The sequence below is a fragment of the Rattus norvegicus genome, chromosome 8 (genome assembly GCF_021556685.1).
Source record: "Rattus norvegicus strain SHRSP/BbbUtx chromosome 8, alternate assembly SHRSP_T2T, whole genome shotgun sequence".
NCBI classification, from domain to species: Eukaryota; Metazoa; Chordata; class Mammalia; order Rodentia; family Muridae; genus Rattus; species Rattus norvegicus.
The window spans coordinates 17,306,777-17,333,979 of NC_141541.1; the positions used below are offsets into that span (position 1 = coordinate 17,306,777).

At 45.6% G+C, this 27,203-nt stretch overlaps 2 long non-coding RNA genes across 2 annotated transcripts in view; both read right to left on the bottom strand.

Annotated features, from left to right (window-relative positions):
* Window positions 1-270: 270 nt before the first annotated feature.
* LOC148003951 (uncharacterized) lies at window positions 271-8,007 on the bottom strand. The gene is made up of 2 exons (XR_015627521.1): window positions 7,891-8,007; window positions 271-1,003 (listed from the first exon to the last, which is right to left on the bottom strand). It is a non-coding gene; the product is annotated as an uncharacterized LOC148003951 (long non-coding RNA).
* A 1,729-nt stretch (window positions 8,008-9,736) lies between these two features.
* LOC120094081 (uncharacterized) overlaps window positions 9,737-27,203 on the bottom strand; it is a 29,917-nt gene continuing 12,450 nt past the window's right edge. Inside the window, exons 2-3 of the long non-coding RNA XR_015627520.1 lie at window positions 10,674-10,858; window positions 9,737-10,239 (exon numbers count right to left, since the gene is read on the bottom strand). This is a non-coding gene — a long non-coding RNA (uncharacterized LOC120094081). The remainder of the gene's footprint in view (window positions 10,240-10,673; window positions 10,859-27,203) is intronic.

The following is a 27,203-nucleotide window of genomic DNA, read 5'->3' on the forward strand; positions in this document are numbered from 1 at the left end:
TGTAATTCATGTTTATGAAAATGATTGTAAATGCTTTGGAGAAAGATCTCAGAGATCCCATAATAAATATTTCTCAGGTAACTTCTTTCTAGAATTTTGTGGTGTGATGAAACATAACTTTTTCCTCTGAAATATATATCATGCCGAGGGCTGAGAACACAGCTCTCTGGTACAGCATTTGCCTAGCATGTGTTCAATTCCCAAAAGTAAAAATAAAACAATAATAAAATATAAATTATGTAATAATTAAAATAATAAAATAAAAAAACATAGAAAAAGCTGTATCATATTGAGACATGCTTGTACAAAATATATTGGTATTGCTTTTAAACTTTTAAGTCTCATACATGATCAAAGAAACTATAGTTGACAGAGTGAAATTAAATTATGTAAGGAAAAAAAATCTGGGTAATGATCCTGGAGAAGACCTTGAGATTGACAAGGTGAGATTGACAAGGTTGGACAGACAACATAAATCTGACAGGTCAGAAGTCAGGTCCCGGTTGATCAGCCAGCACAGGAAGCTGGGGATACAGTAAGCCCAGCAGAGAGAACACTGTCTGCAGTTACATGAGACTGGTGGCTTACAGACAGGAGTCGGGGAGATGAGGTTTTTTGGGTTTGGGTTTGGGTTTGGGTTTGGGTTTGGGTTTGGGTTTGGGTTTGGGTTTGGGTTTGGTTTGGGTTTGGGTTTGGGTTTGCTTTGGTTTTGTTGGTGTGGTGGTGGTTGTTGCCATTGATGTTTTCAGGCAAGGCGTAGCTTATGTGTTTACACAGCTGTGTCTCTAATGTAAAGGTGACGATGTAAGTTGCTGTCTCAACCAAGCTGCTAGTCTTTGAAGCTCGCTTTCCACCGAGGCACTCAGCGAGATTAGGGTGAATTCGAGCTGATAGAAGAGGATGAGATGGCAATCCTTGTTTGTTCCAAGGCACTCACTTTAGTCTGGCTTCATGTGGAGGGGAGACAAACGGCTTCCACTGTCACGCTAGTTTAACAGGACACCTGGCATCAAGGGAGAGAAAATGACAAAAGACATGGCCATGACCCTCGCCCTCATAGAGAACCTTACAGAAGTGCTGGCACAGCCCAACCGCCCTTCCAAAACCACCACTTGCATTTTCCCAAAGAGAGCCACCCGGAATGCTGCTGTGTCTGAGGACCTTTGCGTTCAGTCCCGTGAGGTTCTATGAGAAGATGCGTCAATCCTGTCTGTCCTTCAAAGACTCATCAAATTGGTTAGTACAGACACATGGCCACATAGACGCTCTGGAAAAGATGTTCTCTATATTATTTGTTAGACATGCTGACTCATAATTGTAATGCATTCTCTAGTTGTCCTGTGGAGAAATGGATATCACTGGGATAAAAACAATAGCAAAGAACCGAGTTGGAGTACTTCTGAGGAGTCCGAGGGCACACCGGTAGTTCCTTGGGATTCTATTGGTTATCCAGGCACATGGACTGGTTTGGAATTGAGTGGCACCATGGATTAGTTCTGACCCAGGGACTGTAAGCAGAAATAACATGGCTCATTTCTGACCAGTGCTGCTGTGAGGTAAGACTGTATCCTTCTGAGTCATCAGCGCCTGGCCTGGTGACATCCCACATTGTGGAATCCTTTCAATGTGGAGCTACTGTGGAGTGGAATTCTTAATGGAACGGTGGAACTGGCAGGGCCTGAGTGGAGCAAACGCATGGGAGGGGGAGTTATTTTTTACTGCAGAACAGTGAGCAGACTCTAACATGGAGACACTAACTGGAAAGGAGCGGTCGTATATAGGAAGCAATGGACATGGATCTCATGGGAGTCTCTGATGGGTTGAAGATGAATGGCGCTGAAAGAATTGCTACCAAGGAGCCAGAGATTAGCAATGGCTGTCGGCGCTCATCTGTTACAGCTCCTGCCTCTACCAAGCTCAGCATAGTCTCCAATGCTGTTCAACAGAACGCTTTGGAAATGTCCTCCAGAAAAGATGGAGAGATGTGGTTGCCGTGGTCAGGACGGAAGGCTCTCTTGCATCATCAGTGCTTTGACACTCTAGGCCAGGCTTGGGGACACATGATCAGGATTCTCACTTTATTATGGAGCTAGTGTACGGGATGAAGGGGACACAACACTATCATTTGCTTCAGCCTCTCAGAAAGGGTAAAACCTGGGCCACTGCTGTGCCTCCACCAATCACAGAGTCAGGAAAAGCAGAAGGACCAAAGGGAAACAACAACACAAACTTTTATGAGAACCAGAAACCAGGAAGAGTGAACTGCCTCAGGGAATGGCAGCTTAGCCTGGACCTTGTGACTTGTCACATTGACTCAAAGGAACATGTGAAAGGCCCTTGTTGGGTTCTTGTTCCCGACATCTTATGGCCCTAGCACAATTCCTGTTGTTAGTCACTATAGTTTATAATTACTATGTCTCAACCACGAGATACTTTTCAGATTTATTTTTCTGGTTATTCCACTTATTGACTTTATTAATGATCTCACTGTGTAGCCCAGGCTCACCTAGAGCTCGTTACATACATAGGCTGGCCAAGAAATATCGGCAATCCTCCATTGCCCCATCCTCCAGGCACTAGAATCACAGGCAAATAAGATTATGTTCACTTTAACTTTGTATTGTAAATCAGGACTAGTTAGGAAGGTTGCTGTAAGAGTTAAATAATGTAACTTGCATAAAGCTTACGAAACCTATCATGCTAGTCTAATACACAGGACTGTTATTATTTTTGACCCGTGTTTACTCTTTAATGTTGAGCCCACATGCAATCCTGATGGGACTACCAAGGAAACGTAAGTCTCCATCCAAACCACGGCACAATGGCGTTTTCAAGATGTCACTAGCCCTGGACCTACACACCAACTCATGTGAAGGAATTCAACTGCTTCGCTGTGAGCTTTATCTGAACTAATGAAATCAGCAAAGCATGCGCTCATTAATCAAATGTTTGCTCAGCAGTTTATGGCTCTAATCACAGAGTAAGCTCAGCTCCATTGTCCCCACCCCAACATAACCACCTCCGGGAGGACAAAGGGGGCAACACTTGGTATCTAGACCTGGTTCCCCACTCTTCGAAACACCAGTTTCCCAATCAGATTATAGCAATTGGCTCAGAGCCTGGCCCCAGTCACCAAGATACAAAAGTATCAAAGGGAAGACAACCAGAAGGACGCACGGACGCTCAATGTCCATCACGGGCCTGCCATGACAGGGTAAGCTGCCTCCTTGGCAGTCAGAGAGATGATGGGCACATCAAAATTTCCTTTTTGCATCTCTTTCTAGTCTACGCAGCACAGCACAATTAGAAAACAGAGCAACACTACAGGAACCATGGGAAGTCTGGCCAACAGGCTGGGCCAACTCCAGATCTGCTTGTAGATCACTTGATTCTCAGGGCCCATTTTTGGGAACTCACCAAATATTCTCTAGCAGTTTATTATGATGGCAGTGTTAGGAAATATTTATTAACCCTTATATTGTGCCAGGCACGCAGGTGTTAGGCAATGGGTACACAAAAATCCTTTAACTTCTCTCTCTTTTAAAGTGCTTGCAGTACAGGGAGACAGACAGATGCAAAACCCACATAGATGTGGTCTGGGAGGAAATGCACGGCATCTCTGAGGGCACTGACACTGGATTTCGAAGGCACATAAAAGGCTAGTTTTAAAGATACGTAGGAGACCAACTTGGTGCATTCCTGAAACCGTAGCATCCTGGAAGCTGAGACAGAAGGATTGGAGTTCAAAGTTAAACTGAGCTACACAGGAAGGCTCTGGCTAAAAAAACATCACTTACAAAATGAAAGAGAAAGTGTGTGTGTGTGTGTGTGTGTGTGTGTGTGTGTGTGTGTGTGTGTGTGTGTGTTTGAAAAATAAATAATAGCAAGGAAAAGCATTTCAGATACAAAGACCAGCTTGACCAAACACACAGGAGGCCCCTTATCTTGGCGACGAAGATGACCTCATCATGGGATGTGTTTTCTGTGTGAAGATGGAATCTGCTATAAGAAATCTGGATCTCAGTGGACAGTGCGGACAGAGGGATGTAGAGTTGGCAGTCATCACCTGCTGGAGAAGTAGGGAAAGAGCCGAGGAAGCACAGGAGAAATAACCTATGGTGAGATTTGCACCCTATGGAACACCCAGACTTATAGGGCAGGAGAAAATGGCCACAGAGAAATGATTGCTGGAGATGAAGTAGAAATCCAGAATGTTGACAGTTTTAAGCATACAGCCAAAGCAACAACAACAAAAAGCCCCCAAATGAATATGCATTCAATTTAATGACATGAAGAGATTTGCAAGTTTTCCTGAAGTACACTCAGTGGTGTGGGAGTCACGGAGCAACGAAAAGAGCTGCAGTTGGCTTTTGTTTCTGTGCCAAGACAAGAATGAGCTGAAGATGGTCTCAGACAAGAATATTTTTAAGCTAAAAATCAGAGGGCACTGAAAGTTGGAGCTAAAGAATGGATAGAAATGAAATATATGGAGATGGTCAAGGCAGAGTGAACTAAACATGTAAAGAGCAAAGAGGACATTGCGGGACAGGGCGAGCTCCGAGTCCACTCTAACTATGCTCATTGTAGGACAAGCAATTCAAGACCCAGCACGATCACAGAGGAACGGCCACAAGCCATGTTATATGTCAAACAAACTACAAGAGACGATTCAGACTCCGTGCATATCGTAACTCCTGGGTTTCACTTTCTCTACCTGGTTTATTTCAACCACCATTGCAAATCTGCCAGTTTAATTTCATGACCCACTGACCAACAAAGACCCAGTGGATGTAAGGACACTTCAATCCCTAGGGTTAGACAAGAGATAAAAAATTAAGAAGAGGTGAAAACAAACACCCAGGTCCAGGCGGGAAGTTGAAGCCCTTGAGACTGTAGGCACAACAGGTATAGACACAGATGAGGTCATGAGCCAAATATATAGAGAAAAGGGTGAAGACGAGAGGTAGGGACGAGAAGGGGGCATCCAGAAAAGCTGCAGATCAAGAACATGAACGTGCATGCTGCCATCCAGGCCTGTTTAAACCGGCATTGTTTAGCACCAGCGAGGGTAGTTCTGCAATGCTGACACTGTCCCATCAGGCCTGCCAGTATGGTTTGGAACTCTTTCACCAAAACCAACCCATAGCACTGAATACAGACTAAGACAAAAGTACACCACCCTCTGGGCTCCTCTGTTGCATGAACTGGCAATGCCACACAGCTTCTTTCAATTTCTGCTCCCCAACTCACCACACACACACCTCTGACAGAACAGACACAAGCACTTTCCTCACATTCTCCCAGATAGATACATATCCTCCTCAGCTTTCAGTAAGGTTTTTTTTGAACTCAGAAAATGGTCCAACTGTCAAAGTGACACCACCCAGCACAGCCTTCGGCACTTTATAGGTACGAATTGTTTGCTGACGGACATCTGTTTGCCATACATTGTAGAGGCAGGCCAGTAGCCACCCTTTGTGTTTATACTGTTGGTCCAACAGATCGCTCCCACACCATGCCACTGTAAGGCTGGAAATTATATGGCTTCTGTCATTTAGTTGACAAATATTTATTGGGCAGTGACCATGTGCCAGATGTTGTTCCAGCACAGGGACATCCTGTACACAGGAACAACATGGTCCCTGCATTCAAAGTTGCTAGCATTCACTGAGGAAAAAGAGAGACAGGAGACAATTCTGTTTTATTTCCCCTCACCATCCCCTTCCCCCTCCTCCTCCCCCTCCCTTAATTCTTCTCCCTTCCCTTCCCCCTCCCCCTTCCCTTCTTCCTCCTCTTGGTGATGGAGAGATGATGAGAAAAGAAGAATGCGGGAGTAGAGAAACCATGTGCAAGCATCTAACGTGGGGCCTGGAGCCATCTTGTTCCTTGAACTAAAAGCTAATATGGCTTCAGCCTTGTCACGGAAAGAACAGAACTGGGGTGTGTGGGTTGTAGGCCCATGGAAGACACGCATCTCTCTACTACAAGGTGTTTTAGTCAGAGTGGCGCCAGACAGACGCCATGACTGACGTCTGAGCATGTAGCCAATTACTTATCAGACTGAGGTGTCTCAGTGGTTTAGAGAAAAAGTCAGAGGTGTGTTTCCATGATGTAAGCTCTTGTCCAGTTGTAAGCATTGATGAGCACGGTCTTTATCTGGAGCCCTTTCTCCACCGTCCTCACAAAACACTTCAGTCACTTGTCTCTATCCAGTCACTCAACCTTGGGGCCAAATGATAATGTATGTGGCCAAGAAGCTGGAGAAGCTGGAATTCCCATAACAGACCTAACCTTGCACCTGTTGACACCTTTGGATGGCGCGCTAGGTTTCAACATCAAAACAGAAGAGCATGAAGACATCTCTTTGTTCGTGTGCTAGGTTTTCCTGGAGTCAGCTCTGCTCTGCAGACTTCCTCATCAAGGGAAGCCTGAGAAGTACTCACTCTGCTCGCCCTCTTTGTTTCCCCCTGCACTCCCAGTCCTAAGGAGCCTCAACATCCACGTGACCCCTCCCTTCCCTTTCCTCGGTTCCAAAGGTGAGGGCAGAGAGGGAGTAGGCAGAGCTGACTCTAGGAAATGTGCCCTGCTATGAGCGGCAAAATAAAGTGAGCTCTTAGCTCATGCCTCTGGAATTTGTCTTGTGCAGGCTAAGTGCAAATCTGCAGGCTTAATGATTAATTGGAATGACAACAGAGGCCTATACAGGATGGGTGATGGCAACTGAAGAATGGCTGCGTCTCTCAGTGTGGTTAGAAGCCTGGACAGACTAGGCCATGGGGTTGATGGAAAACCAGTGCTTTACCAGGGAGACCAGGAAGCCACCCTGGAGCTGCCACTTCACTTGCTTTGGAAGAGGGAAGCTGTTGACACCTTAGGAGGAGAAGAGGAGGGAGGGAGTTATGGCTATCTCATTTCCTCCTCACTTGTTGGCCTTTGACTTCTGGGCTTTGTCCACTCTGAGACTTCCACTCCCAGCCTTTAAATCAGTCCTTTAGAGGAGCTTTTGCCCCTTCGAGCTCCTTGTGCCTTCTAGATTAAAATCCTTAGGTTAAAACCAACTCTTTCTCCTATTGCGACGACATGTAATTAACTCATCCAATAGGTCAGCTTAGAGTCCAGCTTCTGGTTTACCTCTTAAGCAATTAGCTCCACAAAGCCTTTTGTGTAACGGGCTACAAGAACCGTCCTCGCTATGGTCATGAAACGATGTCATTGATAATGCCCAAGGTCTCACACACAACATGCTTCCCTTCATCATTGTCCTTCACTAGCCTGAGAACAGTTGATGACAAACAAAAATCTTGGGGATTTGATGGCTGTGTGCCCGGTGTACCTGAGCCCCATGCTCTGTTGGGAGGTGCACAGCTCTGGGGCTCGCTGGCTCTATTCACCAAGGTTAGGTGCTGGGAATGAGGCAAATGCCACTCACTAGGTTCTGCAGTGCCGTGTAGCTGCTCTTCTGAACACGTGCTGGACTAGCAATGACTGCTTTAGAGTCAAATGCAGGTCCAGGGTATTTCCAAGCCAACAATAGTCCAGCATTCCCCTTCCTAAAGCCAGATGTGATTTTCCCACAGGTTTGGAGGCAACAAGATATGCATTCCCTTGGACAAATATCCGCTGTTGCTGCCTGTCCCCATACCCAAGTCCTCTCCTTTCTTGCCAATATGCAGTCTTCTCACAGGGCTTTCGGGTGCTCAAGCCTAGACCACCATGGCAGTGACTCACACCTTGGTTACTAAGTCCATGGGGTCTGTGCAGTGTCCAAATAACACAGACCTGTGCCTACCTCCTTGTCCCTGACTGCACTGGTTTTTAATTTCCGGCCTTTCCACCTTTGCTCTCTTTGTTTACTCCATTCTTTACCTTCCCCCTGCTCTCCCCCATTACCTCATTTTGTCAATATTCTTCAGTCTTCTTGAATTCAGCTCAAACATGCCCTCTCTTGCAGCTTTGCTCTCGCCTGCTCTATCTCTCTGCTTCCTCCTCTGAGTCTCAGCTTATCTCATGCAAAGTTCACTTGGAGTGTCATTTTCAAACCACAGTTTTCTTCCTCTAGCTCAGTATATCGTGCTAGGGAGTCACTTTTCTGATTGACAGTTTGAGGTCCCACAGAACGTCTTGGGAATGACCAAAGGCTGAATGGCTGGTCCAAGCAAATTAGCCATAAGTCAAATAACTTATCAACTATCCACCATGGGGAGCATAGTGTCTGGGTGCCAGGGACACACAGGTGACTAGACAAAAATCTTTGTTCTTGAAGACCCTATGTTTTATACAAATAAATTCTAGAAGTATTTAAAAAAAAAAACCAATCTGGGGTGCAGAATGTTCCTCTGTCCTTCTGCGGTAGGAGTGCATTCCAGACTGATGCCTCTTTGTTGTTCTGGTAAAGTGATGCCTAATTAAGTTCCTACCATCCAGTGTTTCCTTTAACAGATTATCATTGCATTTGATCCTGACAACAGTGCTAAGAAGTCACGACTGCTACTACATTTGAGAAAATGATGGCTCAGTGAAGGCTACTACTCTATCCATGCCTGCCTACAGAGCCTGCTTTACCAAACATACACAGTGTCACCCATGAGTCTCCTTACTGACACAAGCCGCATGACCCATGGGGTGCATTTTCTGGTTTTCCACTTACAAGTTTCCCAGAGCTCAGTCTTCATGGCTAAAATTCTACACATCACTGGACACATTTTCAACTGAAAACAGTTGTGCCACAAATTTCAACAAGCTCTTTCGGAAGCACCACCAGCTGTCCCTTTGTCTGCAGAGTCTTACAGGACTGCCACTAACTTAGGTTCACCGGCAGGTACAGAGCCGCCTTTGACGGGGTCATTACACCCCAGTCTCCTAATAGGACCTCGTATTCTCAGAGTCCCCCTGTTTCCGCACACAGCATCACTGGTTAGCTTGTAAAATATCCTTTAAAGTCATGCTCACAGCATAAGGTGGCCTAGTAGGACTTGATGTGACTTTTATCCACTTTTATCTGTGGAGCAGCTCCAAGCAGACAGGCTAGTGATAAAGAAGGCGTCGGAGTGAGCTGGGTTGTGCCACACATCTGAAACATAAGCCTCATACGGTGAATGTTCACTAAATAAAGTAAGTGGGTAGGTCGCTCATTTTAAAATGCACCATAAGATGAGCTACAGAGTATGGGTCACAAGGAAATTGACTTTATGTTAAAAATAAACTTGATTCCTGATTCCACTCTGAGGTGTGTGGGAGTGGCGAGCCACAACACAGGTACACGGTTTCTTCAGTAGAATGGGGCTATGCCGTTTGACTGTCACAAGGGGATAGTGAACGCCATGAAGCATGAAGGAGAGGATTGGTTCAGGGTGGCTCCTCACCGCTAAGTCCACTAAAACTTACATTTTTTGTTGGTTTATAAGCCATCACTTAGAAAAAGCAGGCCATGACTGTTTAGAAAATGTAGGTGGCTTTCTCTATGTGTCAGACAAGGCTCGGGGTTTCTTACTCAAACCCTCATGCAACAAATTCAGCAAGTCAACCGCTGACCTTGTTGGTGTTAAACCTTAAGGATGGAAAAGCTGAGGTGCCGGTGGGGTTGAACATGTTCCTGTGGTCACACAGCTGTTGAGCCTCCAGCCCCGTTTTAAACTAGCAGAGTCTCGGGAGTATTCGTCTTGCCAGTCCACCACCAGCTCCTTGGTACCCAGACTACTTTGTTACCTTAAAAGCAGCAAAAAAGAGGAAACTAGTGTGATTCTAAAACTTAAGGCAAGCCAAAGTGGTCTTATTTATTGGAAATATTTGGATCAATACACAGTCATGAACATAACGGTTCAAATTTTGTGGACTTAGATTTTTAGAAAACATACTGCTAAGCTGCATGCATTGTTAGTTTTCTGACTATAAGCATAAGTGATGATCACTCTAGAACCACTTTCAAGTCAGTCTACAGTCACTTATGACATGGCCATTATATATCTATACCCATATCCAAATCTATGTCTGTCTGTATCTATATATTGAAATGTATATATTTCCTGGTTAATTCAGTTCCACGGTGAGTAGTTCTGTGTCGGCCTCTTCCACATACATGCTGGGGATCTTGATATAGTTGGCATAGTATCTAGATGTTTATTCATGCTGCCCCAGTTTATTGAAGTCTTTCAAACCTCATTTAAAGCAGGAAATTGTCGCATCCATCCTATAAGCAAATCTCCAAGGATTCCTATTGTTTCTTCTTTCCTTGTCTCAATTCTACAATGAACCATAAAAGCGCTTTTTACTGAATGCTTTCTCCAACTTCGTTAGGGTTGTATCAGATTTGGTTAGTGAATCACCCCATAAGTGCTGAACATCTAAAGGTACCTAACTCTGTGGAAGGGTTGAGGATGCTCTCGTGTCCTTATACAAAGCAATGATTAAAGAGCTGCACACCTGTGGATCTGACCCACTTGAAGGGCCAGGACAGCCACCAGGAGTGTGAACGCTGCATCTCACTGAATCCCACGTGAATTCAGGATCATTTTTCCCAATTTGAAAGATGAAAAAAAAAAACAAACAAACCATAACTGTCCACTGCTTTCATATTTCCTTGGTTTCTGCTGAGGTCAGACATTTAATCTATATTTATTATACCTAAATGCTTAACTTTTAAACCCTTATTTAAGACTTCTGCTTGAAGAACTTACTCTCATTTCATATTTCTTTGTAGCTTGAGAAAGTGGATATCTAAAGTATTCCTTGAAGCCTTAATGTTGCCTTTTGGTTCCACAGAAGCCAAGGTCAGGCTCTTGGTTCTTTCAGTCCTTGGAAATCTAGGTTGATACAGAGAATCCAAATGGGCTCTCCATCTGCTCTGAGAGCTTGTGATGACCTGGGAAAGGACATTAAACACAATTAAGCAGAAAGTATTCTGCTGGTGTCCTGATACAAAGAAACTCTGCGTGAATCAACAGTGGAGAGAGGAGCTCCTTGCACAAAGCCTCAGAAGACCCAAGTTTGTCTTTCTAGGGCAGTTTGTTATTTACTAACTAAATAGGAACGAATACCAAAGTCACTGTAGCATGTGGATCTCACTGAGTCCTGTTAGCTTAAACCACTTCCTAATTTTACAGTTTCTCTGTTATTCTTAGATGTCTTTTCATCTATCTTTGCTGCACTGTGCTCCTTACAAATGAAGCCCCTGGGTTCAGGTCACAGTCCAGTGGTTATAGAAGGACATGAATGTCAAGAGACGGAGACTAAGGACTGTCTTCTCTGAGCCTGCTAATCACACTCTCTGTCCCTTCCTGTTTTACTTGCTACATAGTTCCTATCACCTAAATTATTTGTCTCTGTTTTTACTGTCGGCCTCCCTTCTCCATGAGGGCAGGGCTTCTGTCTGTCCTGTGCTACTGGATCCCCAGAACCTTGAGTGTATCTGTCATCCACTGGGCACTACACAAACGCTGTTTGCTTGTGTAGCTGCTCCGCAGGGCGAAACGGCCAGGTAAAGCATTGTTTTGCACGATAATCAAGCAAAGCCGTCAAGTTCAGCAGTCTCCGAGTTCCGTCTTTATCTCTGTGACCTTGGGCACATAACACACTTGTTTTCCCTTTCAGTTTCCATATTGAAGAATTACCTTGGATTTATTTAAATGACAGAAACATGGAAGGAGAGTGCCCAATACACAAAGTTCTCAGGATAATTCAGTAGATAATTTCGCTGCCCAGAGTGACACTGGGCCCAGCAGCTGATGCCCTGCCCATTCAATCAGAAGGCTTGTCTGTCGAGGGCCACATGCACCACAACCTTCCCACCTGCCCCAAGCCTTGTTCAGCAAGCTGAGTCATGGAGAAGCAAAAAGGAATCACAGGAGAGAGTCACCCAACCCAGAGACAGCCTGGGTCGGGCACTGCCTCAGCCTGAGCCAGGCACCAGCAGGCTGGTTCTGTGCACCTTCTTTTCTCCTTTACTCTGTCCTCTCAGAAATTCTAGGAGGTTAGAGGAGGAAAACCCACAGAATATTGGGGAGCAACTCAATATTCCAAGACTCCTTTTGACCTATCTATTCTACCTTGACAGAACAAGTAAGAAAACTTTCTTCCAGAAAGGTAAAGTGAGTGACTCATCTTCATACAATGGATGGGCAACTTTACCCTACATAGCGTGGCAACAGACATTTTGGTTGTCTTAATTTGCTAAGGCTGTTTAACAAAGAACCACTAGCTACACAAGTTACAACAACCTAAATGTATTGTCTCATACTTTTGGAGAATAGACACCCAAAATTAAGGTGTAGGCATGGCCAGCTCACCCTGAACACTCTAGGGGAACTCTGCTTGGTTCTTCTGTGCCTAGATAGCCAACAAGTTTTGGAGTCCCTGGCTTAGTGGCTAGTCTGCAGCAATCTCTTTGGAATGTTCCTCCGACACACTGGATATGAAACCTGCCTAACTCCAATTTCACCTTCACATGCAACGCTGCAAATGTTGCCTTACCCATGTCACTGTAACCCACGAAATCACATCCATATATTCCCATACAAAATGACACCCTCCTGGAATAAGGTGACTTCCCTTGCTCAAGTACAGGCCAAGATCTGATTGGGTCTGTAAGGGAATGAATGGCCCCTTGATTCAAAATCAGGTGAATCTCTACTCCCAGCCAAGGCTGTACCTGCAGTCTTTATTAATGCCACCTCTCTGTGAACTTCAATGGTTCAGGCAAGATAGAATGCAAGGCAGGGCAACAGGAAAATCTCAGTTTCTCTATTCTGCTGCCTTTGTCCTGCCATCAGGGGGTACTTGGCCATAAATCTCTGAGCATGCCCCGTCTGCCTCTGTTTAGTGGGAAGAAGGCACTGTGGTAAGCTGATCCCCAGGTCCAGTGCGCTATCTTAGTCAGCAAGTGCACGTCTCTAAGAAAAAGGCTGGGTGAAAATAGTCAGATGTTGCCATTTCCCGTGGTCTCCTTGACTACCGACTAATGAGGAACCAGAGTCCAAAATAGCTGGTGAGCTCACCCAGGAAGTGTACCGCACTCCACTTCCTCTGACTTCTGTACTGCAGCGGCTGTGGCCTCTAACCTGACTCTGGGGTTTTCACCCACACGAAGGCTCCTGGCCCACCCCAGTAACAGCTTTTCTAAACCCCTCTGCATACAAGGAGCACGTATCCTTGAGAATACTGAGAAAGAGACAGGGAAGGTGCTTCAGGTGTTTCACCTGTTGGATCTCTCTGTAAAGACCCACAAAGGGCGCTATAGAATCATTAGGAGCCCCCTTGCTGTTCTCTCAAGGCTTGGTATCTGAGGTCAGTCAAACAGAAAAAAGCCCGGAAATTTAATGTTGCCTTTACAGTGAAGATTTGCTAAGCAAATGAATGCCAGAGTGTAAACAAGGCCTTCCCAGTCTTCCTGGGAACCTGCAGGGCACAACAGGCTTCCAGCAATCCTTTTACATGCTAATTACAAATCCACAGTGTTTGTGGGTCTCTCTGGGATGCCTGTTTGCCAACAAGTTGTTTATTTCCAGTTTAAAGGAGAGAGAGGGCTATGAATTATTGAGTAGCCATCTACTCAACTACTCTGTTCAGCCAGAGAACCTCTGTGTGAAAGGCTATTTATCTTTAGAGCCCTGCTCCGGTCTGAGCAATGCCCCTGCCAGCACCTGTGGGATGGTGCTCTGCTAGGTGGAGGGAGACTGGTCCACAAGCACAGGCAGGCACCTGCACCCAAAAGGATTGCTCTGCGGCCACTCACTCGCTCTGCTTCTCTCTAGATCCTTCTCTCTAGATCCTCGGAGGAGTTCAGAATGGTATGTCCCTAATTCGCTCAAATTAATTCATTTTTATAAATCCTGTTTTCATTTCACTAGTGAAAAAAGGAGGCTGTCAGCCAAGACACAAACTATCAAAAAGAAAGTTGTGTCAGGTGAAGACTAATAATTCCATCAACGATGCTGAAGCCTGCCAGCGACTCTGGAAGAAGAAAGATGGAAATCACCATCTCCTTGCCAGATGCCTCTTTCCTTCGGAAAGAGGAGCTTCACCGCTCCCGGGAGAGGACGCTGCCTGGCTCATGCAGACAAGGTGTGTGCCTAGGAAGTATGACAGACAGTGAGGCTGCCTGGTGGATTTAACCCTTCATCTGCACCCTTTCTATATTACTGCTGCCACGGTCTACCAAGACCTTGAAGACTGACCAGATGTTTGGAGGCAAACTTCAAGTTTTCAGGAATCCTGCCCAGCTTCCTCACGCGGGAGCTAGTCTGCAAGCCACATTAGAACTTCCCATTGAGACATGTTTGTAGTGCACACAGAGAGCACAGCTTAGTGAAAGTCAGGCTTTTGACCCAAAGATAAAACAGCTGTTCGTTTTCAGACTGCTTATCATTAGAAGACCTGAAACATCACAGGCAAATTCAAACTCTCTGAGGTTTATAGAGCATGCACTGAACTTTACATAATGGCCCCTGTGTCATTAGCTCATTAGCCTCCCAGCAGCATCTAATGCATGAAACAAAACAGGTTTCAAACAACTACAAGGCACAGCATATAAATCAAGCCTTTAAAATATTTACTAATCCTGACTTTTTTATGCCCCTTCTCCCCTCGCCCCACCCCCAGTCCCCAATTCTTGCAGAAATACATCAACGTGACTCTTAGAAGTTGCAGGACCAGGTCTGGATGCAAATGGTCTCAACAACGCCTGCGCGCACGGTGCTCTTTCAACCATGGAGCCGCTGGGTCTAGGCTTGGAGTGCAGTGGAACTGCAAATAACCCCTGCACTTTAGAGCCGAGCTTGCTCTAGGAGACCGATGAGCGAAATCCCAGCACGCGTTTATTCATTCTGCCTCCTGATTGGTTGTTTTCCCTGACCGCTGACGTCATCCTGTTGCTGGGTGGAAAACTTCTGCACCACAGTCCTCCATATTGACTTCAGATTTCTCTTGAAAGGGACATTGTACTCCACAGTGAAATCAGATTATAGCTCAAATGGAATTAAAAATTTGTGTGTGTGATTCCTTCAGTCGTCTTACAGCCCTCCAACCCACAATTTAGCAAATGCTAAATTGTGGCACTCTTTTAGGCCACACGACCGACCCCTCTACAATCTCAAAAGAAACTTTTTTTTCTTTGTAGATGAAAGGTATTTTCACATCTAAAATGGACTAGCTTTCTGATTACTTTATATCTGCCTTTATGGACAGAATTCAAGTATGTCGTCATCTGCTATGGTAACTATGAAGGAGGGCTTTTTGTAATAAGTGGTTTTCTCCTTCTCGTGTAGCTATCCCTCATTCTGTGAGGCAACGAGTGACTGCAAGAGCTGGCCACCTCCCTGCCCTTTGAAACTTGCAGGGCACTCCATAGATGGATGTCTCCCAAGTCTCACCAGCAGCCCCAGGAAACAGGAACTGTTACTTCTCCCATTGTACAGGAAAGAAAGGAATCCTGCAGTAGCTGTGACACAGAACTCACAAAGGGCAAGACTGGGACTCCACCCCTGGCTTTCTGACCCAAATTCTGAACGCTTTTCTGGTGGACCGAACAACTTTCAGGACTTGACAGCAAGGTGATTTGCATGGAGCAGTCTGAAGTAACTAGAGAGTAACTAGGAGGCATTAGGCCCCGCTCTGTCTATCCCCACAGAGCCTTTGCCGAAAACCTTTGGATAGCTTTCCACACAATGTCAGGAGATACTCTCAGATATACATTTATTATCGAAAATCTCTGGGCTTTTACAGCTCTTACTTAAATGCTGCTCTGAGGAGGAGGAAATAAAAGCCTAATAATTTCAACATGCATTTGCATGTATTACATAAGGCTTCTTCCTATAACAGTAAGATTATCCAGTTGCAGACTTATTTTAAGTCTTAATGGAATGAATTTGACAGAGCAGAAATAGCAGGCTTCATAACCAGCTCAATAAATCCACCGTCAGGGCAGTGGGTAGCAGGCTCTTCCTGGGTTGCTCGGTATGCCTCTAGATGGGACGGGGACCTGCCTGCTGTTTGGCTGTCCCGGGGCCCAGCTGACAGTCTCTTCCATCTCATCACGGCTGCACAGCCCTCCTTCTCAACCTTCGGTGCACGTTAGAAATAGTTCGGCTTTCCTAGATTATTTTTCCATAGGAAAAAGCAAACCACACACAAACACCACAGATTTACTCCTTGGAAACAGCCACATCTGGCTCTCTCAGTTGAGAGCAAGGTCGCCTCAGTTTGAAACTAGACGGAGGCTAAGAAGGCAGTTCAGCCAAGGATATGAGACTAAAAGGCTGGGAGAGGAGAACAGGAGAGGAGGAACTCGGAAAGTGGGTGGTTTGGGCTTTTTGCTTTTCTTTCTTGACCTTGGGCTATAGCCCCCAAATACCCAGCCCCCTCCTCTGGGGCGGAGGTGGGGTCTCCAACTCTCTCAGAGGAACTCATGCTGCTCTCATTTTCCCAGCGATGGCTCTGTAGCCATGGGAAAGGGCAAGTCCCTGAGGGCCTCCATCCTCAGGCCTTCCCACCTGATCTGTAGCAGGCACGGCACTCTCAGTTTCAGCCCACGGTGCTCCCTGAAATGAGTTCTTTTCACACTGCTCGCATTTGCAGTCTTTCACTGACTCTGTTTTCCTGTGTTACTTTGAGGTGACAAGCAGTTGCAATTGCTGTAGACTTTGTCTCTGCTCTCTGTGCCCTCACTGTGGACTCAACACATCTATGCCCTTGCATTTGCTTTTGCAACACTTTAAAAATGACAGCGAGTTAGCATTCCATGGAGGTCCAAAGAAAAATTCCCTTGTCATACACCTATATGCTGGCTGGCAACCTCACTAAATTATTAATATTTTATTGATGAAAAACTACATGCAGATTTAAAGTTCATACACTATCCATGCAGTTCCAGAGTCCAGGAAACACAAGTCAAACCATACTGCCCAACCAGCCCAGAAAGTAACCTAGTTGACGAAACCCACAAGCACCCTTTATGTTCAGAGCCAGGTGGCCTCTGAGAGCCCACCCAGCAGGGCGTGCTGTCTTTGGGCCCTTGGAGAACTCTGGATGCTGGGGTCAAAGTTCAGGCTCTAGAATCAGGCCTCATTCAATCTTCACTCACACAGTCTTCACATACCTGCACATCAAGAGCAGGGAGAGCAACCAAAATCAATGTGATAATGATCTCTCTGCTAATTTATCTTAAAAATAAGTCAGGGAGAGCAAAGTATCTGTCCTTTGTTGGTGAATCTGAATAAACCAATAATTAGGATATCCATATCACAGAGTTGGTATGCAAGGTACAAAATGTCTCAAAAAAAGTCAGGCATAGCAGTGCATACCTGTAATCCCAGCACTCCAGAGGCTGAGGCAGGAGGATTGCCATGAATTGGAGGCCGGCCTGAGATACACTGAGTTTAAGGACTGCTTGGGTTACTTAGCAGTAACACCTTCTTAGCAGCAGCAGTAACAGACTCAGTAAAGGTTACCAAGCACTCTGGTATTTTTGGCAAACATAGAAACTCGAATGTTGACAGAGAAAAAAACTCAGGCAGAGAGCACTCGATGTAGGAATCTGGGGAAATCACAATTTAAACAGAAAACAGTGAAACGTGACAGGAGACAGTGAAAAATACAAACACTGAGATGATTACACGTAAAAAGGTTTTTTAATTTAGCAATTGGCTTTCCACTGTGACACAGTGAAGTTTGACATTTTCTGTACCAGTTAATAGGGGTTCTATCTGCAAATTGCAGGCCTTTTGACACATCCTGCCTATAAAATTAAAAATTGGTGACTTATCTGAGTTCTGCCTCTTTTCTCCAGAGTTAAAGGTGATTCAGTGTGCTTGTTTATGGGTGTGAATGTGGGGAGGCCATGGGACGACTTGCAGGAGGCAGTCCTCTCCTTCTACCTTCTGAAGATCTGGGGATTGAACCTGGATCATACATGTGTCCTCCAGGCACCTTAACAGACTTAGTCATGCCACCAGCAGGTGTCCTTAGACTCACTGCATGTGACGTGCCATGTCTCTACTGAAGAGACGGTGCTTCTGTGGAGCATTAGGCGGTGCTCTGGAAAGCAGAGCACAGGCTGTAGACTGCACTGGCCCAGCTCTGGAGACTGCCTGCCGGGGTCTCACACTTCCACCTCAGAACACAACCAGCACCCTGGCTGTTTTGCACACTTCCTGCAAGTCTAAAAACAACGTGGGTTAAGTTACTGAGAAAATGTTTATTAAATGTCCATCACACACTGCATTCTGAGCCAATTAACGAGATGGTAGTGAGTAAAACAGCAGCCCTTTATGGATTATTAGGTCTATAACAAAATTAAAATGTAATGTCACAACTACTGTTGGGTGGGAACTCACAGGTCTTATAGGCATCCCTAAACAGCATCTGTCTTTAGCTATGAGTTGGGAAGAGTCTGGACTGGCCAACATCTGTATAGATGCTGCTGTGCCAAGGGGCACCCTGTCGTCAGTGATGAAGGAGGGTCCTAGAGCAACACAAAGAAGCCTCAGCAGGTCTGTCTGAGGTAGTCAGGAGAGAGAACTAGTGAAGTGGAGGCTGGTTTAGAAAGACAAGGCTGGGACGGGGCCCGGAATTGGGAAAATGTAGAAGTTTGTATAACAACCACCAACAACTGCCTTTAAGTCCTAGGGGTTGGAAAAGTGGAGCTGACACAACCATGAGACAGCAAGGGAATAAAATGATCCCTGCTCTGTGGATTAAGCGTCACAATGAAGCCAGATGTCACCTGGAACAAGATGTCACATCACAAGGATCACATGACAGCACTTCAATTCCTCTGCCTTGTCTAGGACAAGGCCACATAGAAAGAACATCCCACAGATCTTTCTGGAACCAGTCGCAGTCAAGGCACCTCAAGCAATGGCCCCAGCAATGAAGACGAGGCTGTGCTCAGTCATCAAGGGAGCCTCAGCTACTTCTTTTCTCCTCTTACTGGTGGTCTTCCCATATTGCTCAGGCCTTCCTATTTTCCTCTAAATGTTAAACCTACTGGGCTGGATCTGATATCTCTACAGGCCCCACCCATGCTCTCTCTCCTGCTCGCACTGTTATTCCCAGCCCCATGTCTCTCCCACCCTGGGCTGTCTGCATGGGAAATCACACATGCTCTCTTCCTGCCTGCTTTACCTAGCTCACTGCTGCCTAACTGCTTAACATATTAGGGAAACCTCCTCAGACTGCACAACCCAGGCAGAGCCGCTCTACTGATGTCTGCTAGGTTCTTAGCACCAATGCCAGCCACCACTCAATGCCAACTATGGAACGTTTCACTACTTCTGTGCTAGAATGCCTTCAGTGACGGGGGAGTTCCAGGTGTCTCAGTGCTAGGCTGAGGCCTACGGGAGTGTTCCTTAAGCTTTAATGGCCTCTGGAGAAAGAAATCTAGGGCGTCTTGAACTTACAATTCTCTGACTCAGTGGGTCTGAGGCTCACACTTTCTCGAACACTTCCAAGGACCACTGAAGTTATGGGCCCTCTGATGCCCCTGTAGCCCCGCTGTTTACGTGTCTCCACTACCATGCCCTTCTTCCTACTCAGTCAGCTACTACCTTAGTGAGTCCCATAACACCCTTCACCTAACCATTAAGTCTCCCAGCTGGTCTGAAACCTTGATTTCTAGAGGTCCAAATACTATCAAACTGGCTTCCCCAAATGTAAAGCCAAGCATGTTAACCCCATCACTATCGACAACTTTTCAAACTCCATGCAACCTTACAGGGAAAGCGTCTACCTTTCTAGTACAGCATTTTGGGCTCTTCAGCTTTGTCTGGTGCCTCTCTCATCTTGTCCACTCCTGCTTTGGCAGACTCTTTTGAGTTCCGGATCTGGAGTGTTCTTTTCCTCTTTAGCTTTACCTCCGAGCCTCCATGGAGTGCCCTTTCCCTCCCGCAGACACTTGTCAAAAGACCACACTCCTACCCTGGCCCCCTCTCATGTGAAAGCACCTGAAAGGGTCCCCTCCAAGGCCATTTGGGTTCTCTCTACCTTGTGTGCCCCTGACTTACAGGTTGCTGTGGGTCCAGAGAACTCTCAGCACAACACAGTGTCTTTCACCCCTGTCATCTTTAGGCCTAGTATATGACTGATACGCAGGGAAAGTGTAACACCAATGAGTCAATGCCGTCGTCATTGTGCACTGTGCTCTATGTGCAGTTAAAGGGATACTACACAGTGGAGCTCCTCTGTGGAAGGAATGGTCCAGAATCCCTTTGATGTGAGGAACAGCTCAAAGGATGACCTAAATATGCAACTGGAGAAAAGGGCTACTTATACAGTGAGCACTCAATAAATATCTCCCGAATGACAGAAGGAGCAAATGCGTCCTAATCAGTGTCTCCATGCAGAGCTGTCCGGTTGAAGTGGTATTACACAATGTGAGTTTCCTGTAGCTGAAGTAGATTTCAGCCCAGGAAAATGATGAATTCCTAGTAAGACTGTGACTTGCCAAATTTAGTTCCTTTGTGAATCTTCTAGGATAGAGTCATATGGCTCGGGGATTCGCTGTAGTATTGTAGAAAGCAACATTTAAAAAAAATAAATAAAAAGTCATGGGGGATTTTTCAGCTCTCCTGGTGTCTAAAGGACCCCTTACCCCCTTTTCTCTCTTGCCCTCAACACCTTCCTCCCCTGTGTGACTTCAATATAAAGGTCCCACAGGTCCAAGATAACTCTTCCCCAGCAAAACCAACAAGCTTCCTGCTGCAGGTCTCCTCTGGTAGCCCCGGCTGCAACCATGGCTGAGTCAGGCCTCTTAGCCCTGAGGAAGATTATTCCCTGGAGAAACAGAGAAGGGTTTACAGATGCTGGACCCACTGTAGCAACAGGGCCCACCCCCTGCCTCCTAGAACAGCAGTTCTCACCCTGTGGCTTGTGGCCCCTTTGGGAGACACATTAAGTTTTCACAGGGGTCACCTAAGACCAACAGAAAACACAGATATTTACATTACGATTTATAGCAGTAGTAAAATTACAGTTATGAAGTAGAAATAAAAATAATCTTACAGTTGGATGTCACCAGAATATGAAGAACTGTATGAGAGGGTGACAGCATTAGGAAGGTTGAGAACCACTGTATTAGAGGCCCCTGCAGCAGAGTCCAGCATGAGAGGGGTGTCACAATTCACTGCACGCTGCCACTCACTCCTATCTTCCCAGTTATAGTCAACACTGAGGTCACACACTGAGGTGCAGTGTGCCACCATGAGAAAGTACTCAAAATACCTAGGCATGCTGGGGAGCAATGGCACACACACCTGTAATCACGGCACTTGGGAGGCAGAGGCAGGCACTGGGTTCAAAGCCAGCCTGGTCTACAAAGTGAGCTTCAGGACAGTCAGGACTACATAGAGAAACTATGTATGTCTCAAAACAAAACAAAACACACAAGCAAGCAAGCAAACAAGCCCAGGCAATGAATCCACTTTCCACTAAGAATTCACTGTTGCTGTGACATAAACTAGAACCTCACTGAGTTGATTATTCTGTCCCTAGAGTATTCACATTGAGGATGATGGCGAAGACTGTCCTCACAGACTGTCCTCACAGACTGTCCTCACAGAACGTCTAGTCTAGTGAAGCGGGAAGTGCGAAGACAAACCATAAAACCGCGTGCATCAGGTGTGTCACAACACTGTGTGGCCATCCTGTGTGAAGATACCCGGGGACAGGCGGCCTGCTGGGCGAGACGTGGCAGGTTTGCTTTATTTGCTGGACCACGGCTTCTCCATGCAGCTTAGCTGCAGAGCTGTTCGGGGTGAGTCGCTGCTTATTCTCTGCACACTGGAAGTAGACTCCTGCTTTCGGACCTAGCAAAGACTCAAGTGTGCCACAGCAAGCACTTAACTGCACCCTCAGAAGCACAAAACACCCGACAGCTTCAGTAAAACGAGCGGCTCCTGCCAACGGCCGGCTGGTAAGGAATGGATGGGAAAACTGAAATGGGCAATGTCCAGCTGTCCACATAGCTTGAACCCTCTGTCACCCCGTGTCCTTGGCTTCCCTTATTCTAAGGCCTGCCATCTCTGCTGTGGACACTCTTTCCATCTGCATGGCATCATCTAATGCTTGCCTTTCGGGACCTGAGGTCACTGTGACGATATCAGAGTCCTCACTCTTCTTGGTAGAGAAGCATGCTGCTCTATCTTGTCTTACAGCTTCCATCAAACAATAATTTGGGCTGTGTAGTTTTCATAAAATGGCAATGGGAGGTGTGTGACAAAGGTCACCAGATTTCTGGTAATTGTTTTGTACTTGGTTTATTTTTTCCAATTGCTCATTAAAATATTAGTTGATAAGTAGCACACCATAATTACAGTGGCTATGCATGTAGGAAATGTCTCTGGATGACTCTGTTCCTACTATGGAACGCACAGGCGTGCTACCCTCAGGTGCCCCAAGAGACAGTTGGTCCCATTGTAATTGCTGGCCCACATTGTGGGCCCAGCTGGACTGACATTTTAATTTCTGCCTCTTTTGTGGCTTCCATTATCCTGGGGGCCAAGGTATAAACGTGTCTGGAATCACAATTTGTGGGAGGTTAGTACAGTTTTGGAGCAGGGCCAGGACCATTCAGGGTTTGGGATGGATTTCCTGGAGATGGTCCAGAGCAAGGCCTATCCATTTGTGCCGTCTAGAATAGACAGTTCCGATAACGGTCTGCACCCCGCAGCCAGCTGTGCAATGGGAGTCAGCAGTCTGGAAGGCTGCTGGAGTGTGGTGAAGGCAGGGTGCTTAAGAAGCAGTTACCGCACAGGAAAGATGCTTCAAATGGCAGTGGCAGTGCAACCAAAAAGGCTGTCTGCCCAAAAGGTAGTCCTGCATAGAGAAGCGGCCCAAAGCATACGGTGGATTGGTTTTGCTGGGTTAGCATTTCAGCTGCAACACTCCTCAGTTATGTGACTGAGAAATCTTACTCATCAGAAAAGCAGTGGCATCGTGAACCTAGGGATAAGAAACTAAGAAATTAGAGGTTAGCAGAAGGCCTGACATAGAAAGCAAATTCTCTGTCTTGACCAAAAGATATAAGGAAAGGGTTGGGGGCTTACACTCTCTAAGGAATCCATGAAAACTGGACCCTGGCTCAACAGGAAGAAAGCTCACATACAAATAACTGCACAGGGTTAGGGACTTAAAGGTAAGAGGTACAACAACAGGCTCCAGGCCCAGAATCTTTGGTGTAGGGTTGGTCCAATTCCAAGTCCGTGGTTTTATTGATTGTCTATAATTTTGATTACTTACTATTATAGCATTATGATATATTTAATTTGATAAAAATTTTATGTTTTACCCAATATAAATCCTCTCTAGCACCAACAATGACATCATTTGTTCAACATTCCAATTAACAGACTGATTTGAATATCTAGAAGAGACTCAAGATCACAGCATGTGGCATATATGAAAGAAAAGAGCTTGGAGGGGGAAGCCTCATGTAAGCAGTCAATGTGGAAATGGTCCTCTCCTTCAGATCAACATGACCACAGTTGAGTCAATTCACATTGAGGCCTCAGGTAACCTACAAGCAGCAAGCCACAGAATACCACGAGCATCCACACTGCCACTCTTCACGAACACCTGCATTCATTTGCTTAAACATAGCTGATACAGTTGAAACAGTATGGCTAGCATACGACATGGAATAGACAGAGTTTCTAAGCAAACTCAGACCTATGCATCCCCTCTGGAGAAGCAAAAACTACACGTGGAGAGTAGGCCACACCTAGTAAGCCATTTCTAGATGTTACACTGGAAAAAATATCTTTTTAAGTTCTGCTACTTTGCTAGCAGGATAATGTGGGTGGCTTTGAGAAAACCCTGAACAGTAGAGCAAAGCTACTGGGGTTTGGTGGTTTTCTGTAATAAGACGTAAGCAGGAAACATGTCAGCTGATGTCAAATGCCATGGACTAATGCAAGGAAGGGAGAGTGAACTGTGAAAAACGGGAGCAGATCAGAAAAGTGACAGGGTGAAAGGCAAGAGACACAAACCACCTGGTGATCACGTGCTGCTGACAGTGTTCATGGGAACCAAAAGCAGCTTGACACCATCAGGACAGCTGGTTTGTCACTGGGACCCACAGGCTCTGAGAGATTCATCTCTCACTTCAGAATAGGGCAGAGGGATCCTGCTCAGGGATGTTGAGAGGCCACTCCACAAAAGCAAAGAAGTCCAGGGTGGGAGCTCAATGATGCTCATACATCTAAGCAAGAGAAAGCAGCCTGAGTGAGTTAAGTCGGTAACTCACAAGAGCAGCTGTTTCCTCCTGAGCCACTCAGTGCTGCAGGGACCTTACTCTAGACACTCATAACAAAGGGGCCACTGGAGCTGTTTCCTCCTGAGCCACTCAGTGCTGCAGGGATCTTACCCCAGACACTCATAACAAAGGGGCCACTGGAGCCTCGCTTGGCAAGCGAATCGTTTACTTCCTCTTCCAGAAGATGCTGCCATAAGCAACAGGGTAAATATCCAATAGCCTTGGTTCTTGGAAACAAGGAACAACCAGGAAACAAATAAGTTATCTGTCGGATAACCAGTTCAGACTGGTGATCGACCTGTCTAAGCAGAATGCAGTCATGACAGGCAAAGATCAAACCTGGTGCGCTAGGTGTAGGCTGCTCACACTGTGCCCACTGTACGACTCAGAGGTCTCTCTCAGCCCAGACCCATTTATAACACGGTGAGGTTCCGCTTCAGTCACGGGGGACATACTGGTCACATTATCTTTTGTGATTTTGTTCATGTCTCCTGCAGAGTAAAGCTGGAATCACCAGCTACAACTAGTAGCCAGTGTGCTTGAATTACACCAAAGCACTCTAGGCTGGGTTTCTGACTATTCAATAGGTCTAATAATCCATCTGCATTAAATGGAAACCATGTTCTTTAGCTAGAAGCTTAAAAATGATTGCTATCTCTACCTTAGAAGAGAATATGTTGAGAGCAGGACACATAAATGTACACACACACACACACACACACACACACACATATATATGGATGAATATATATATGTATATGTATATTCATATACACTAACATGAACACACATGCAAACCAAAATTTCAGGTATCATTTTTCTTCCTCCACAGAAACTGAAATGACTTAGATTGTGATTGGGTAGCCTGACAGAAATTTTAAAAATATGTTTTGCAAATACAAGTGCAATAACAACATTTAATAATAACTTCTGCATATTTACCAACAAAAGCATTTAAGACCCTTTAAATCAAAACAAACTGTCCTAGTAAACTGAATGGGAGGCCCAAACATTAAAGTTCAAGTAAATTTCAATTGCTAGTAGAAAAGTGTGTTTCTATGTATGAGACATTTTCCCTTCAAGCTTTCTTTAAATTATCTATTTTCCCGAACTTATTCTTCGACAGTTTCATATGTGTATATAATGCACCTTGATCACATCCAACCTAAAGTCTTCCCTCCCATGGCACTGTTCTCCCACTATTCCCCCTCCCACCTTCACATCATGTTATTAAAAAATAACCCCATCTTAGTTAGGGTTTCATTGCTGTGAGAGACACCATGACCAAGGCAACTCTTATAAGGACAACAGTTAATTGGAGCTCGCTTACAGGTTCAGAGGTTCAGTCCATTATCATCTTGGAAGGAAGCAGGGCAGCATCCAGGAAAGCATAATGCTGGAGGAGCTGAGAGTTCTACATCCTGTTCTGAAGGCAAACAGAAGACTGCTCCCACATGGCTAGGAAGAGAGTCTCAAAGGCCACCTCCACAGTGACACACTTCATCCAACAAGGCCACACCTCCTAATAGTGCCATTCCCTGGACCAATCATATTGAAGCTACCACATTCTACTCCCTGGCCCCCACAGACTTATTTAAATACATGAGTCTACGGGGGAGGGCATACCTAGACATAGCATAATGCAAAATGAATTTAGTCCAACTTCAAATATCCCCATAGTCTATCACAGTCTCATCAGAGTTTATAAGTCTAAAGTTCAAAGGCTCTTCTGAGATTCATGCAATCTCTTAACATAATCCCCTAAAATACCACAATAAAAAAAAGCAGATCACACGTCATTCAACATATCAGGGCACAGGATATACATTACCATTCCAAAATGCCATAGCAAGGAAATACTGGACCAAAGCAAAACCAGAACTGAGCTGGGCAAACTCCATATCTCATGTGAAAGCGCTCTTCAGATCTCCAACCCCTTTCATCCTGTTCACTGCTCTAGACAGATCTTACATTCAGCAGCAACAAATTTTGTTCTCTTGGGTTGTTTCCACTCCCTGTTAGCAGCTTTCCTCTGCAGGTATCCCATGGCTCTGACATCTCTAACATCTCGGGTTATCCAAGGCAACTTCAACTTTATGGCTTCTTGTTCTAATGGCTGAAATCCACACATGATCGTCTAGGCTCCTCCAAAGGGCTGGTGTCACTTCTCCAGCTCTGCCCTCTGGAGTACTCTAGGCTCTGATTGACTCCATTCCACTGCTGCTCTTCTTGGTGGTCATCCCATGTTACTGTCATCTTCAATACACTGGAATCTTGCACTACAAGTAGGCTTTACCAATAGCCCTCATAGGCTCTCTTCAGGGTGCCAAGCCTCAACTTCTTTGCATGATCCCTTCAATCCTAAGTCATCAACTGCAACTGAGGCTGCACCTCCACCTGGCCTTCCTTGGCCTCCCACAGTGCCAAGCCTCAACTGCTCTTCATGACCCCTTCAAAACCAGTACCACCTGGGTGATTCTTACATATTACAAAGTTCAGCTGTAGTACGAGGTACAACATTGGCTATCTCTGGAACACAACTTCTTTGTGCTCTCAGAAAACACTTCCCAGAAGATTTCACCTTAGTGATATTGGTTTCAATCACCACTTATTTCTTAGCTCCAGTCAACCTGTACCAATTGTCCCAGCAGTCCTTTCTATTCTGGACTCTAAAGCCAAAGCCATGTGGCCAAAGCTGCCTAGTTTTGCTGCTTGCAGGAGCTGGAACATGGCCCCTTGTTCTATTACATTATCACTAGCTTTCTGTTTTCCAACTCCTTCACTGCCTAAGTTTCTCTGTCCTAGAACTTGCTCTGTAGATTGACCTTCAACTCCGAGATCTGCATGGTGCTGTCTCCTGAATGCTGGGATTAAAGGCTTATATCATCACACCTGGACTGAAGGTTTTCTTTACCTGGAACTTGCTCTGTACCAGGTGGCCTTGACTTTAGAGATCTGCTTGCCT